Below are 12,862 nucleotides of genomic sequence, written 5' to 3' on the forward strand. Positions count from 1 at the left end.
GTGGACTTGCCCGATGATCGGCAAGCCATTGAGAATAAATGGATCTTTAAGAAGAAGACATGCATTGATGGTAATATCACCATTTGTGAAGCTCGACTTGTCTCAAAGAAGTTTCCTACAAGTTCAAGGAGTTGACTATGATGAGACTCTCTCAATCATAGCGATGCTAAAGTCTATTAGAATTATGCTAGCAGTTGCTGCATTTTCATTTACGAAATCAAGTAGATGCATGTCAAAACAAAGTTTTCTTGATGGTTTTCATGAGAAAAGGTTGTATGTGATACAACCAGAAGTTTTTGTCAATCCTAAGGATGCTAAAAGGTATGCAAACTCCAGCAGTCCTTCTATGGACTGGAGCAAGCATCTCGCAGTTGGATCATACGCTTTGATGAAGGTGATCAAAGCTTTTTGGGTTTATAAAAAGTTTGCAAGAAACTTGTATTTACAAGAAAGTGAGTGGGAGCACTACAAAGTGTCTGATAGGTATATGTGGATGACATATTGTTGATCGAAAATGATGTAGAATTTATGGAAAGCATAAAGGGTTGTTTGAATGGAGTTTTTCAAAGGAAGACCTGTGTAAAACTGCTTACATGTTGGGTATCAAGATCTATAGAGATAGATCAAGACACCTGATAAGACTTTCACAGAGCACATACCTTGACATGATCTTGAAGGAGTTCAAGATGGATCAGTCAAAGAACGAGTTCTTGCCTGAGTTGTAAGGTGTGAAGTTAAGACTTCAAGCTCGACCACGGCAGAAGAAAGAGAAAGGATGAAAGTCGTCCCCTATGCCTTAGCCATAGTACGATATGCCATGTTGTGTACCGCAATGTGCCTTGCCACGTGTCTGGCAAGGGGGTATAAGAGTGATCCAGGAGTGGATCATTGGACAGCGGTCAAAATTGTCCTTGGGAATAAGGAAATGTTTCTCGATTATGGAGGTGATGAAGAGTTCGGTATACAGGGTTACGTCGATGCAAGCTTTAACACCTATCCGGATGACTCTGAGTAGCAAACCGGATACGTATAGTGGAGCAACCATTTGGAATAGCTCCAAGTGGAGAATAGTGGCAACATCTACAATATGAAACAGAGATTTGCGAAGAACACACGGATCTGAATGTTGCAGACCCGTTCACTAAAACCTCTCTCGTAAGCATAACATGATCAAACCCTAGAACTCATTGAGTGTTAATCACATGGTGATGTGAACTAGATTATTGACTCTAGTAAACTCTTGGGTGTTAATCACATGGGGATGTGAACTAGATTATTGACTCTAGTAAACTCTTTGGTTGTTAGTCACATGGCGATGTGAACTATGAGTGTTAATCACATGGCGATGTGAACTAGATTATTGACTCTAGTGCAAGTGGGAGACTGTTGGAAATATGCCTAGAGGCAATAATAAAATGGTTATTATTATATTTCCTTGTTCATGATAATTGTCTATTATTCATGCTATAATTGTATTAATCGGAAACCGCAATACATGTGTGAATACATAGACCACAACAAGTCCCTAGTAAGCCTCTAGTTGAATAGCTCGTTGATCAATAGATGGTTATGGTTTCCTGACCATGGACATTGGGTGTCGTTGATAACAGAATCACATCATTAGGAGAATGATGTGATGGACAAGTCCCAATCCTAAGCATAGCGCAAGATCATGTAGTTCGTTTGCTAGAGCTTTTTCTAATGTCAAGTATCATTTCCTTAGACCATGAGCTTGTGCAACTCCCGGATACCGTAGGAATGCTTTGGGTGTATCAAACGTCACAACGTAATTGGGTGGCTATAAAGGTGCACTACAGGTATCTCTGAAAGTGTCTGTTGGGTTGGCACAAATCAAGACTGGGATTTGTCACTCCGTATGATGGAGAGGTATCTCTAGGCCCACTCGGTAATGCATCATCATAATGAGCTCAATGTGACTAAGGAGTTAGCCACGGGATCATGCATTATGGAACGAGTAAAGAGACTTGCCGGTAATGAGATTGAATGAGGTATTGGCAAACCGACGATCGAATCTCGGCCAAGCAACATACCGATGGACAAAGGGAATTGTATACGGGATTGATTGAATCCCCGACATCGTGGTTCATCCGATGAGAACATCGTGGAACATGTGAGAGCCAATATGGGTATCCAGATCCCACTATTGGTTATTGGCCGGAGAGGTGTCTCAGTCATGTCTGCATGGTTCCTGAACCCGTAGGGTCTACACACTTAAGGTTCGGTGACGCTAGAGTTGTTATGGGAAATTGTATGTAGTTACCGAAGGTAGTTCGGGGTCTCGGATGAGATCCCGGACGTCACGAGGAGTTCTGGAATGGTCCGGAGGTGAAGATCGATATATTTGACGAAGGGTATTGGAGTCCAGAAGTGTTTCGGGGGTACCAGGCTATGGCCAGCATGACCGAAAGGTGTTTCGGGGGCCCCGGCAAGTGTTGCAGGGCAGGCCAAGGGGAGGGGGCAAACCAGCCCACTAAGGGGCTGTGCGCCCCCACACCCTTTTCCCATGTTACTTGGGGAGGTGGGGCGCCTCCACCTGGCTTGGGAGGCAAGCCTCCACCTGCTTGGATTGGGGGACAAGTCTCCCTAGGGATTCCCTAGGGAGATCCAATCTGCCCTAGTCGTCGCCCCCTAGGGGAAACCCTAGGGCGCCTCCCCCTCTCCCCTTCCCCCTATATATAGTTAGCGGGTGGGAGGGCAGCCATACCCTTCCCCTGGCGCAGCCCTCCCCCTTCTCCAACTCCTCCTCCTCTTCCGTAGTGCTTGGCGAAGCCCTGCCGGAGAACCGCGAGCTCCTCCATCACCATGTCGTCGTGCTGCTGGAGTTCTCCCTCAACTTCTCCTCTCCCCTTGCTGGATCAAGAAGGAGGGACGTCCCCGGGCTGTACGTGTGTTGAACGCGGAGGCGCCGTCCGTTCGGCGCTAGATCGGATCTTCGGCTATTTGAATCGCCGCGAGTACGAATCCATCAACCGCGTTCTTGTAACGCTTCCGCTTAGCGATCTTCAAGGGCATGAAGATGCACTCCCTCTCTCTCTCTTTGCTAGCATCTCCTAGATTGATCTTGGTGACATGTAGGAAAGTTTTGAATTATTATTACGATCCCAACACGTGGGAACCGACGACCGGCTATACGAGGGAGATTGGACGAGGAGGAGACGATCCACGCAGACACGCTGCCCCAACTCTTCTTCCGCTGCACGGCACTGCGCGTCTCGTGGTTATGATCTATGATCCATCTCCGGTAGCATGTTCCTATTGTTCTGCGCGTAGGAAAATTTTAATTTGCAGTCGACGCACCCTATCGTAGAACCCAACAATTTGCTATGATGATTGCATGCCTCCTACTTATGATGATTATTGTGATGATACTTATGTTATAAAAAGTAGTGATAATTATTGTCATAATTTTGAATATCCTTTTATTGAGCATTACTCTCTTAATGTGGGAACAATTTTTAGTATTCAACTTTCATATGATACTCCCACTATTGTGAATGAGAATAAAATTGCTTATATGGAGAGTAATAAATTTTCTATGCTTTTGGATCATGAAAAGAATGCTTTATGTGATTGTTATATTGATGAATACATTCATGATTCTACTGAAAATTATTATGAGAGAGGAACTTATGCTTCATGATGCTTTCTTTGTGTTTCAATTCTTATCTTTTATGCGAGCATCATTGAAATCATCATGCCTAGCTAAAAGGCATTAAAGAAAAGCGCTTGTTGGGAGACAACCCAACACTTTTACCTACTGTTTTTGTGTGTTCACATGATTAGGCTACTGTAGTAATCATTTTTTATAGCTTTCGTTTTAATAAAGTGCCAATTGAAGCCTTTGGGATGGTCTATGGTGATAGTTGATTTGATCTTGCTGAAAAATAGAAACTTTTGCGCCAAGGAAAATAATTCTAGTTTTTTAACAGAAGTGTGATAAAATGCTGATTGCTATTGTAGAAGATTAATAGACAAACTTCCCAGGTTTTCCTAATTTCTCAGAATTTTTGGAGTAGCAGAAAAATGGTTGGAGTACAGATTACTACAGACTGTTCTGTTTTTGACAGATTCTGTTTTCAATGCATAGTTTGCTTGTTTTCTAATTTCTATGGTTTATATTGCTCAATATAAATTGTGGAAATGATATGATACAGTAGGCATTGTGTGGAAAAAATTATGAATCTTTTCTTTGACAGTACCAAAGTGAAATGGTTTGCTCTTTATCATACTAACCTATCTCACAAAGTTCCGTTAAGTTTTGTGTTATTGAAGTTTTCAAGTTTTGGGTGAGATGTCGATATGAGGAGAATAAGGAGTGACAAGACCCTAAGCTTGGGGATGCTCAAGGAACCCCAAGGTAATATTCAAGGAAGATCCAACAACTAAGCTTGGGGATTCCCCGGAAGGCATCCCCTCTTTCGTCTTCAACATTATCGATAACCTCACTTGGAGCTATGTCTTCATTCGTCACATGATATGAGTTTTACTTGGAGCGTCATTTTATTTTGTTAGGATTTTCTTACTGTTATTTAGAATAATGTTTTGCATCTTTTATTTCAATAAAAGTGGCAATGATAGCCTTTTCCATGCTTATTTTGCAAGTATACATGTTGCTGCTTGAAAACAGAAAGTTTATCGATGTTGAAAACATACCCTAGAAAATTCAGAATGTCATAAAATGTTGAAACTTTCTGCAAAATAAGCTCTGATAAATTTTATACGGTGTGGTAAATTTTCATAATTTTTGGAGTTGAATAAGTATTGATACTCTTGCATTCTTTATAGACTGTACTGTTTTGGCAGATTGCTGTTATGTTTGCATATGTTTGCTTGTTTAATGATTCTATTTGAGGATGGGAGTGTTGAATATGCAGAGGCATTTAGTATGCAATGTTGAGTAATAATTTTAGTTATTTGATACATTAGAGAATGATAAGGTTTTTGCCTTGGTTTATACTAACTTATCTCACGAGTTCTTGTTGAGTTTTGTGTGGATGAAGCTTTTGAGATTAGGAAAACCGTGATATGAGAAGAATTAAGGAGACACAAAAGCTCAAGCTTGGGGATGCCCAAGGCACCCCAAGATAATATTTCAACAAGTCTCAAGCATCTAAGCTTAGGGATTACCCAATAGGCATCCCACCTTTCTTCTTCAACAATTATCAGTTAGTATCGGTTGAGCCTAAGTTTTTGCTTCTTCACATGATGTGTGCTATTCTTCGAATGTAATTTTATTTTGTTTTGCTTGCTGTTTTAATAAAATACTTAGATCTGAAAGTTTTTAAATAAAATAGAGTCCTCAAATAGTTGCCAGGGAGGCTAGGTAAGCGGCATTCACATCCCGTCAACGAAGCTCTTTTCTATGGATTTGCTCTAGTGCTTCACTTATATCTTTTTGAGCATGGTGTGCTTTAGTATTTTTGAAGAAAATTCTCTCTTGCTTCACTTAAATTAATTTGAGAGAAAGAAATATGATGCTCATGATCTTCACCTTTATCTTTTTGGAGTAGCTTTTCATTTACTCTTGTGCTTCACTTATATCCTATGAGTAAATTGATTGAATAAATTGAATGTCATGAAGTTGAAATCATATCATGCCTCGTGGTAGCTTCACATTGGGTTTAGAAAGTTAAATCTTTTGAGGCTTGACAATCACAATATTGGTCATACAAGCAATTCACGAATAATTAGCATAAGGAAGAGAAATTTTACATGCAAATACACTATCATGGAAATCTTTTGTGATTGTGAGCCCCCATCAAAATATTATATGCCAAAATTGTTGACGTTGGACAAGGAAGACAACATAATGGTTTACGTTTGTTCATATTCACATAGAACTTATATTGTCATAGATCCTTCAACATGTGGTGCTTGCCCCCCATCTTTGCTAGCCAAAAACTCTGCACCGAGTAGAGATACTACTTGTGCATCCAAAAACCCTTAAACCCAAATCTTATTTTCAAGAGTCCACCATACCTACCTAAGGATTGAGCAAGATCCTTCAAGTAAGTTGTCATCAGTGCAATAAGGCAATAAAATTACTTCTAAAAGTGTTAGATCATTTAGTGTAAGAGAAAATTGAGCGTTATACGAACTTGTGATGGCAAAGAATAAAAGCGACAGACTGCATAATAAAGGTTGCTATCATAAGGGGCGATACAACATGCCGTTCTTTTTCACTAAGGGGTTGAGCATACAAACAAATAAGGGCATGGCAACCTCTGCTTCCCTCTTCGAAGGGCCTATCTTTTACTTTTATGTATTTACTTTTATGCAAAGAGTCAAAGTTTTTCCCTCTATTCCTTTTTATTTTTCTCTTTTGGCAAGCATCATGTGGTGAGGAAATATCTAGACACATATATCCAGTTGGATATGGGTAGCATGAGTTATTATTGTTGACATCACCCTTGAGGTGAATACGTTGGGAGGCGAAATTGTAAGCCCCTATCTTTCTATGTGTCCGGTTTAAACGTTGTGCTCATGTGTATGTGGTGAGTGTTAGCAATCATACAAGACTATATGATGGTTGAGTATGTGGAGCTCTTACTTAAACTCTCTTGAATAAGTTGAATTACAATTGCTTGGTGACTAAGAACATAGGTTGTTGAATTTCAAGAGAATTCATTGTTTGAACCTTAACATGTGAGTTGGTTGCTACTTTAACATGAGAAATTTCATGAGAAAGAATTCCTATTATGATGCTAGGAAAAGTGATTGAAATTTTCACTGATCAAACCTATTGATCCAGTGCCCGGTGCCAGTTGCTGTTTTTTGCTTATTTTTTACATCGCAGAAAATCAATATGAAACGGAGTCCAAACACCGCGAAACTCTTTGGAAAATTTTTATGGACCAGAACACCCAGGATGGGCCAGAGCAGCACCAGGCGCGCCCAGGTGGGTTGTGCCCACCTCGGTGGCCTCCCGCACCCCCCTTTACCCTATAAAATCCCAAAAAATCCAGAAACCCTCGGGGTAAACCTAGATCAGAAGTCACGCCGCCGCAGGCCTCTGTAGTCACCGAAAACCAATCTAGTCCCTATTCCGGCACCCTGCCGGAGGGGGGAATCATCTTTGGTAGCCATCTTCATAATCCTGGCGGCCACCACGATGAGGAGGGAATAGTCCACCCTCAGGGCTGAGGGTTTGTACCAGTAGCTATGTGTTTATTCTCTCTCTCGTGTTCTTGAGATGTCATGATCTTGATGTATCGTGAGCTTTGTTAATATAGTCAGATCATATGGTGTTTTCCCCTCTCTATCTTGTGATGAATTGAGTTTTCCCTTTGATATTTCGTTTTATCGGATTGAATACTTTTATGGATTTGAGAGCACTTGATATATGTCTTGCAAATGAATACTCGTGGTGATAATGGGGTATTATTTTGATTCACTTGATATATGTTTTGGCACTCAACTCGCGGATTCCCGAGGTGACATTAGGGTAATCTACGCATAGGGGTTGATGCACGTTCTTGTTTTTGTTTCTCCGGTAGAAATCTTGGGGCACTCTTTGAAGTTCTTTGTGTTGGATTGAGTATTATGAATCTGAAATTATTTGGTGTTATTTTAGTACGAACTCTTGGATAGACCGTTCGGAAAGAATAGTTTCGAGGTGGTTTCGTACCCTACAAATGATTTCTTCTTATGTTCTCTGATAGATAGGAACTTTGGAGTGATTCTTCATTGCACTTTGAGGGGTGGTTATATGATCCAATTATATTAGCATTGTTGAGAGGTTGCACTAGTCAAAGTATGGACCCTAGGCCTCATTTTCAAGCATTGTAATACTATTTTTGTGCCCGTTTACTATTTGCTACCTTTTTGTTTTTATTTATTTAGATTATAAAAATATATTTCTACCATCAATATTACACTTTTATCACCATCTCTTCGCTGAACTAGTGCACCTATACAATTTGCCACTGTGTTGGGTGTGTTGGGGACACAAGAGATTTCTTGTATTTGGTTGCAGGGTTGTTTGAGAGAGACCATCTTCATCCTACACCTCCCACAGATTGATAAAACTTAGGTCATCCACTTGAGAGAAAATTTCTACTGTCCTACAAAACTCTACGCTTGGAGGCCCAACACGAGTCTACAAGAATAAAGTTGCGTAGTAGACATCATGATGCGCCGGAGAAGAGCGGCGGAGCTGGCGGTGAGGATGATGTCGTCCATGTACAACAACAGGTAGGCAAGATGGTGATCGCGACGAAGTATGAACAACGACGATTCCGAGCGTGATGCCGTGAAGCCGAGAGAGCACAGGTAGTTGGTGAAGCACGAGAACCAAGCCTGCGGGGCCTGCTTGAGGCCGTACAATGAGTGGTTGAGGTGGCAAACATGCAAGCGGTGGACGGAGTCGATGAAGCCGGAGGGTTGCTGACCGTATACAATCTCCGCCAAGTGGTTGTGAAGTAAGGCGTTCTTCATGTCCAACTGGTGAATTGGCCACGACTGGCCCGCCGCGATGCTCAGCACGGTCTGAACCGTAGCCGGCTTGACAACGGGGCTCAAGGTGTCCCCATAGTCGACGCCGGCCTGCTGGGTGAAGCCGCGAAGAACCCACCACGCTTTGTAGCGAGCGAGTGTGCCATCAGTGTTGGACTTGTGGAGCGCCGCGTTGAGCTGGTGGTACTGCTCCCAGGAAGGGGCACCCACGGACGAGGGCGCCGCGACGGGGTACGTGTGGTGCGGCGTAGGTGGACGGGGCCTGAGGACGCCAGCGGCGTTGGGCGTGGACCATGACGCGTGGAGCTGCGGCGGCTGGGGAGGGAAGGGTGTGTCCCAGGGCGCGAAGTAGCCCAGACACGGACGCACGCTCGCGGAGGGAGCGGGAGCGCCCCGGCCGGCCGCGTTGGAGACGCCTGAAGAAGAGGAGCTGGAGGAGCCGCGCCTGCGACCGCGTCCATGTTCACGGCCGCGCGATTGCCTATCACCAGGAGGAGAGGGGGGCGGCCTTTCCCTTGTCGTTGGTGGTGGCGCTGGTGTGCTCGCCACCGGAGCCGGTTCCGCGCCCGATGGTGAGCGCGGTCGGCGAGCCCACGCCCCGCCCGTCCATGCGAGCCCACTCGTTGGCGGAGAGCTCCTCCATGAGGAGCCAGGAGCGGGCCTGGATGAAGGACGGGAAGAGGTCCTGCATCGGAAGGATATTCGCCATCACCTGGAAGCAGCGGTTGAGCCTGAAGATGAGCTGGAGTGTGAGGGCCTGGTCGGAGACTGTGGCGCCGACCTCGCCGAGTGTGTCTGCAAGCGCCTTGAGCCGCCGGCTGTATTCGGCGCCGGAGAGGTCGCCCTGCACCGTGTTGCGGAATTCCGCCTCGAGGATGATGGCGCGGCCCGGTTGATTGTCGCGGAATAGGAGGTGGAGCTGGACCCAGACGTCACGTGCGATGCTCTCCGGGGACATCACCACGTCCTGGAGATCTTCGGAGATCACCTCATACATCCAGAGTACAATAGTGATGTCGTCCTTTCGCCACATGATGCTCTGGCAGAGCGGTGCGGCGATAGCGTCCAGGTGGTGCTACACGTTGTGGCGACAATAGATGAAGTAGAACAAGTGGCGCCACTTAGAGGAATTACCGGCCTCAAGCTCGAGGTTGCGGTGGAAGTGGTGCACGGTGGAGGCAAGGAGGCTGTTGGTGGTGGAGGGTCCGGTGCTGAGGTGCGGGGAGCCGGGGGCGCCGATGGTGAGGCGCTGGACCAGCTCAATGTCGGTCGTACGGAGAGCGACCGCCGGCGCGCGAGCCGCGGGGGTGGCGGCCGGCCCAGGCGGCAGTATGCGAGAAGAGGTTGAGGAAGAGGGTACCACAGGCTCAGCGACGGGCTGCTTGCCATGGTCGGCAGCGGGAGGAGCGCGAGCCACGGGGGTGGCGGCGAAGGAGTTGCCGGGGCTGGAGTCGAAGTCGGCCGAGCGGCTGCGGCGAAGAAGGCGATTCATAGCAGAAGCGGAGGATCGGAGAATCTGATACCAAGTTAAGTAATGGAGCAATGACCATATTTGTATTCCATCCCTCGAGGGGTATATATAGTTACATGAGAGAGAGAGAGTGAGAGAGAAAGATACATGTAGAGGTGATCATTAGCTACAACGACTCACATGCCGAGCATGTCGTGCATGCTATCGTGGGCGTGCGCACGAAGTGCACGCGCTGGTGATCCATCGGAGGAAGTGGTCTAGCAGTTAGCCACTCCGAGGTGGGCCTGACGACATGTTCCAACAGTTCCCACTGAAGTACTCCCTCCTTTTCTAAATATAAGTTTTTTTAGACGTTTCAAATTGAATGAACATACGGATGTATGTAGACATATTTTAGAGTGTAGATTCACTCATTTTGCTTTGTATGTAGTCACTCGTTGAAATTTTTAGGAAGACTTATATTTTAGGAAAGAAGGGAGTACAAGAGAAAGAAATGTGCTACTTGGATTCCAGTAGGGAACCACGGCTTCGAAGCTGGTGCTTCTCTTTTCACAACAATTTGCGTGCTTTCTGATACTCGTGGAATAGAAGATTCTAAGCAGCTTTAGTGGGCATCACTAGAGTTGTAAATCAGTTGCTTTTGTTCAGTTGATAAATGATTCACTGGTATGTACCCCGCGGTCAGGGTGTCTGATCAGTCCCCTTGAACTGATGAATCACTCCTACGATACTTTCTCCCAATCACTCTTAGCTGAGATTTGGTGGCGCAGCAGGTGTGGAGTGTAAGATGATCATGTTAGACAGGTTGTATAGGGATAGTAAAGTAGTTTGAATTGTAATCTCCTTTCTATCCCTTCTTCTGTTCTATCTCTCATGTAACAAGTTACGATTGATCTCCTCTTTCTCTCGATTGTTTTCTGTCTTGTAAGCCACAGCATCATCTCAATATAATATAGTGCGGCCCAGACGAAGGGTTTTGCGCTTCCCAAAATACTTTTACATGGTAACATAGCCTCTTCCTCAATTAGATCGAAGAGATCGCATCTAGCTACCCCGGCGACCGAGAATATGTCCACCACCACCGCTACCATGACGCCCAGCACCATGGGTGTCCTCACCACCATATCATCTTCCAGCTTCGCTTCGTCCTCTAGCTCCAACGCCACCGCCCTCGGATCGCCACCGCAAGAGAAGCTCACGAGGGGAAACTTCCTGCTCTGGAAGGCAGTTGTGCTGCCCCGGATCACGGGAGCGCAGATGGAACACCATCTCGACGAGAAGAGTCCAGCACCGCCGGCCACCCTCACCATCACCAAGGACGGGAAAGAGGAGCAAGTCGCCAATTTTGCCCAATCCCTCTGGTATGCACATCAGCAACAGCTCCAAGGATATTTGATGGGTTCTCTTTCCCACGATATTCTTGCTCAGTTCGTAACTCTCTAGACGCCAGCCGAGGTGTGGCGTGCCATCCATGCCATGTTTGCTACTCAAACTCAGGCTCAAGCTATCAACACCCGCATTGAGTTGACTAACCTGCAAAAAGGTAATATGACTATGTCCGAGTACCTTGCAAAAATCAAAAGTCTCACTGATAAGGTTGCTTGCACCGGTGCTGTGCTCTCTAATCCGGAGATGACGTCAAATATCCTTGCTGGATTAGATCTTGAGTACAATCTTGTTGTTTCTGCGCTTGCTTCTCGTGTGGAACCGATCACGGTCCAAGAATTTTATAGCCAGCTCCTCAGTTTTGATGCCTGCCTCAGCCTCCTCCATGGCACCAATCTCCGCCAATCCTCCCCAACTCTGTCTCACGTGATCGCGGACATGGCCGTGGTCACCAGGGGGAAAACCGCAGTGGAGGTCGCGGGCGTAGTATACCTCAGGGCGATGTCGCTCGTTCTGGTGGTGGTGGCTACGGAGGCGCCAACTACAGCAACAATTCCAGCAGCGGCGGGGGCTACAACAACAACACCAGCGGCGGCTTCAACACCAACAACAGCCGTCATGGTCCATCCTCACGTAATCGACCTCACTGCCAACTCTGTAAGAAATCTGGTCATGAAGTCACTGATTGTTGGCATCACTTTGATGGGGACTACATCCTGGATGCCCGCCATGTTGTTGTTGCTATGCGTGAACAAGGAGGTGAAGGTGTTTGGTATGTTGACTCTGGATCCACCGATCACGTCACAAGCGAGCTAGAGAAACTTGCTCTTCGAGAGAGGTACCTCGACAACGACCAAATCCATACTGCAAGCGGGGGAGCTATGAATATTTGTCACATTGGTCAAGCTTCTATTAATTCCCCTACTCTTAAACGCGATCTAGTTCTTAAGGATGTTCTTCATGTTCCACAAGCCGATAAAAATCTTGCATCTATGTCTCTTTTAGCCACCGATAATAATGTATTCTTTGAAACTCACCCTCGTTACTTTTTTATCAAGGATCGGGCAACGAGGGAACTCCTCCATCACGGTAGATGCATTGGAGGACTCTACCCCATCACATCCGGAGCACTTAGTCGCAAGCGTCGTCAGGTCTACTCCGTCATCAAGCCCTCCTTGGCAAGGTGGCATCAACGTTTAGGACATCCATCATTGGTCATAGTTCAACAAGTAGTCAATAAAGACAATCTTCCATTGTCATCTAGTTCAATTAGTGAGTCTATTTGTGAAGCTTGTCAATGTGCCAAGAGTCATCAACTTCCTTATCCTAAGTCAAGTAGTGTGTCTCATGCTCCTTTAGAGCTTATTTTCAGTGATGTATGGGGTCATGCAAGAGATTCTTTTGGGAGAAAAAAAAATACTATGTTAGCTCCATTGATGATTATAGCAAGTTTACTTGGATTTATTTGCTTAAGTATAAATCTGAAGTTTTGTCTATCTTTCAAGAGTTTCAAAACCTTGTTGAGAGACA

General features: G+C 45.3%; 1 non-coding gene and 1 pseudogene across 1 annotated transcript; one reads left to right on the forward strand and one right to left on the reverse strand.

Moving 5' to 3' along the window:
* Positions 1–8,620: 8,620 nt before the first annotated feature.
* LOC147990859 (uncharacterized) lies at positions 8,621–9,472 on the reverse strand (annotated as a pseudogene).
* Positions 9,473–11,567: 2,095 nt separating this feature from the next.
* Positions 11,568–11,699, forward strand: LOC125533311 (small nucleolar RNA Z247). The gene has a single exon (XR_007294219.1). It is a non-coding gene; the product is annotated as a small nucleolar RNA Z247 (small nucleolar RNA).
* The last annotated feature ends 1,163 nt before the right edge of the window (positions 11,700–12,862 follow it).

Source organism: Triticum urartu, chromosome 1A (genome assembly GCF_056163025.1).
Source record: "Triticum urartu cultivar PI428250 chromosome 1A, HENAU_Tu73, whole genome shotgun sequence".
Classification (NCBI taxonomy): Eukaryota; Viridiplantae; Streptophyta; class Magnoliopsida; order Poales; family Poaceae; genus Triticum; species Triticum urartu.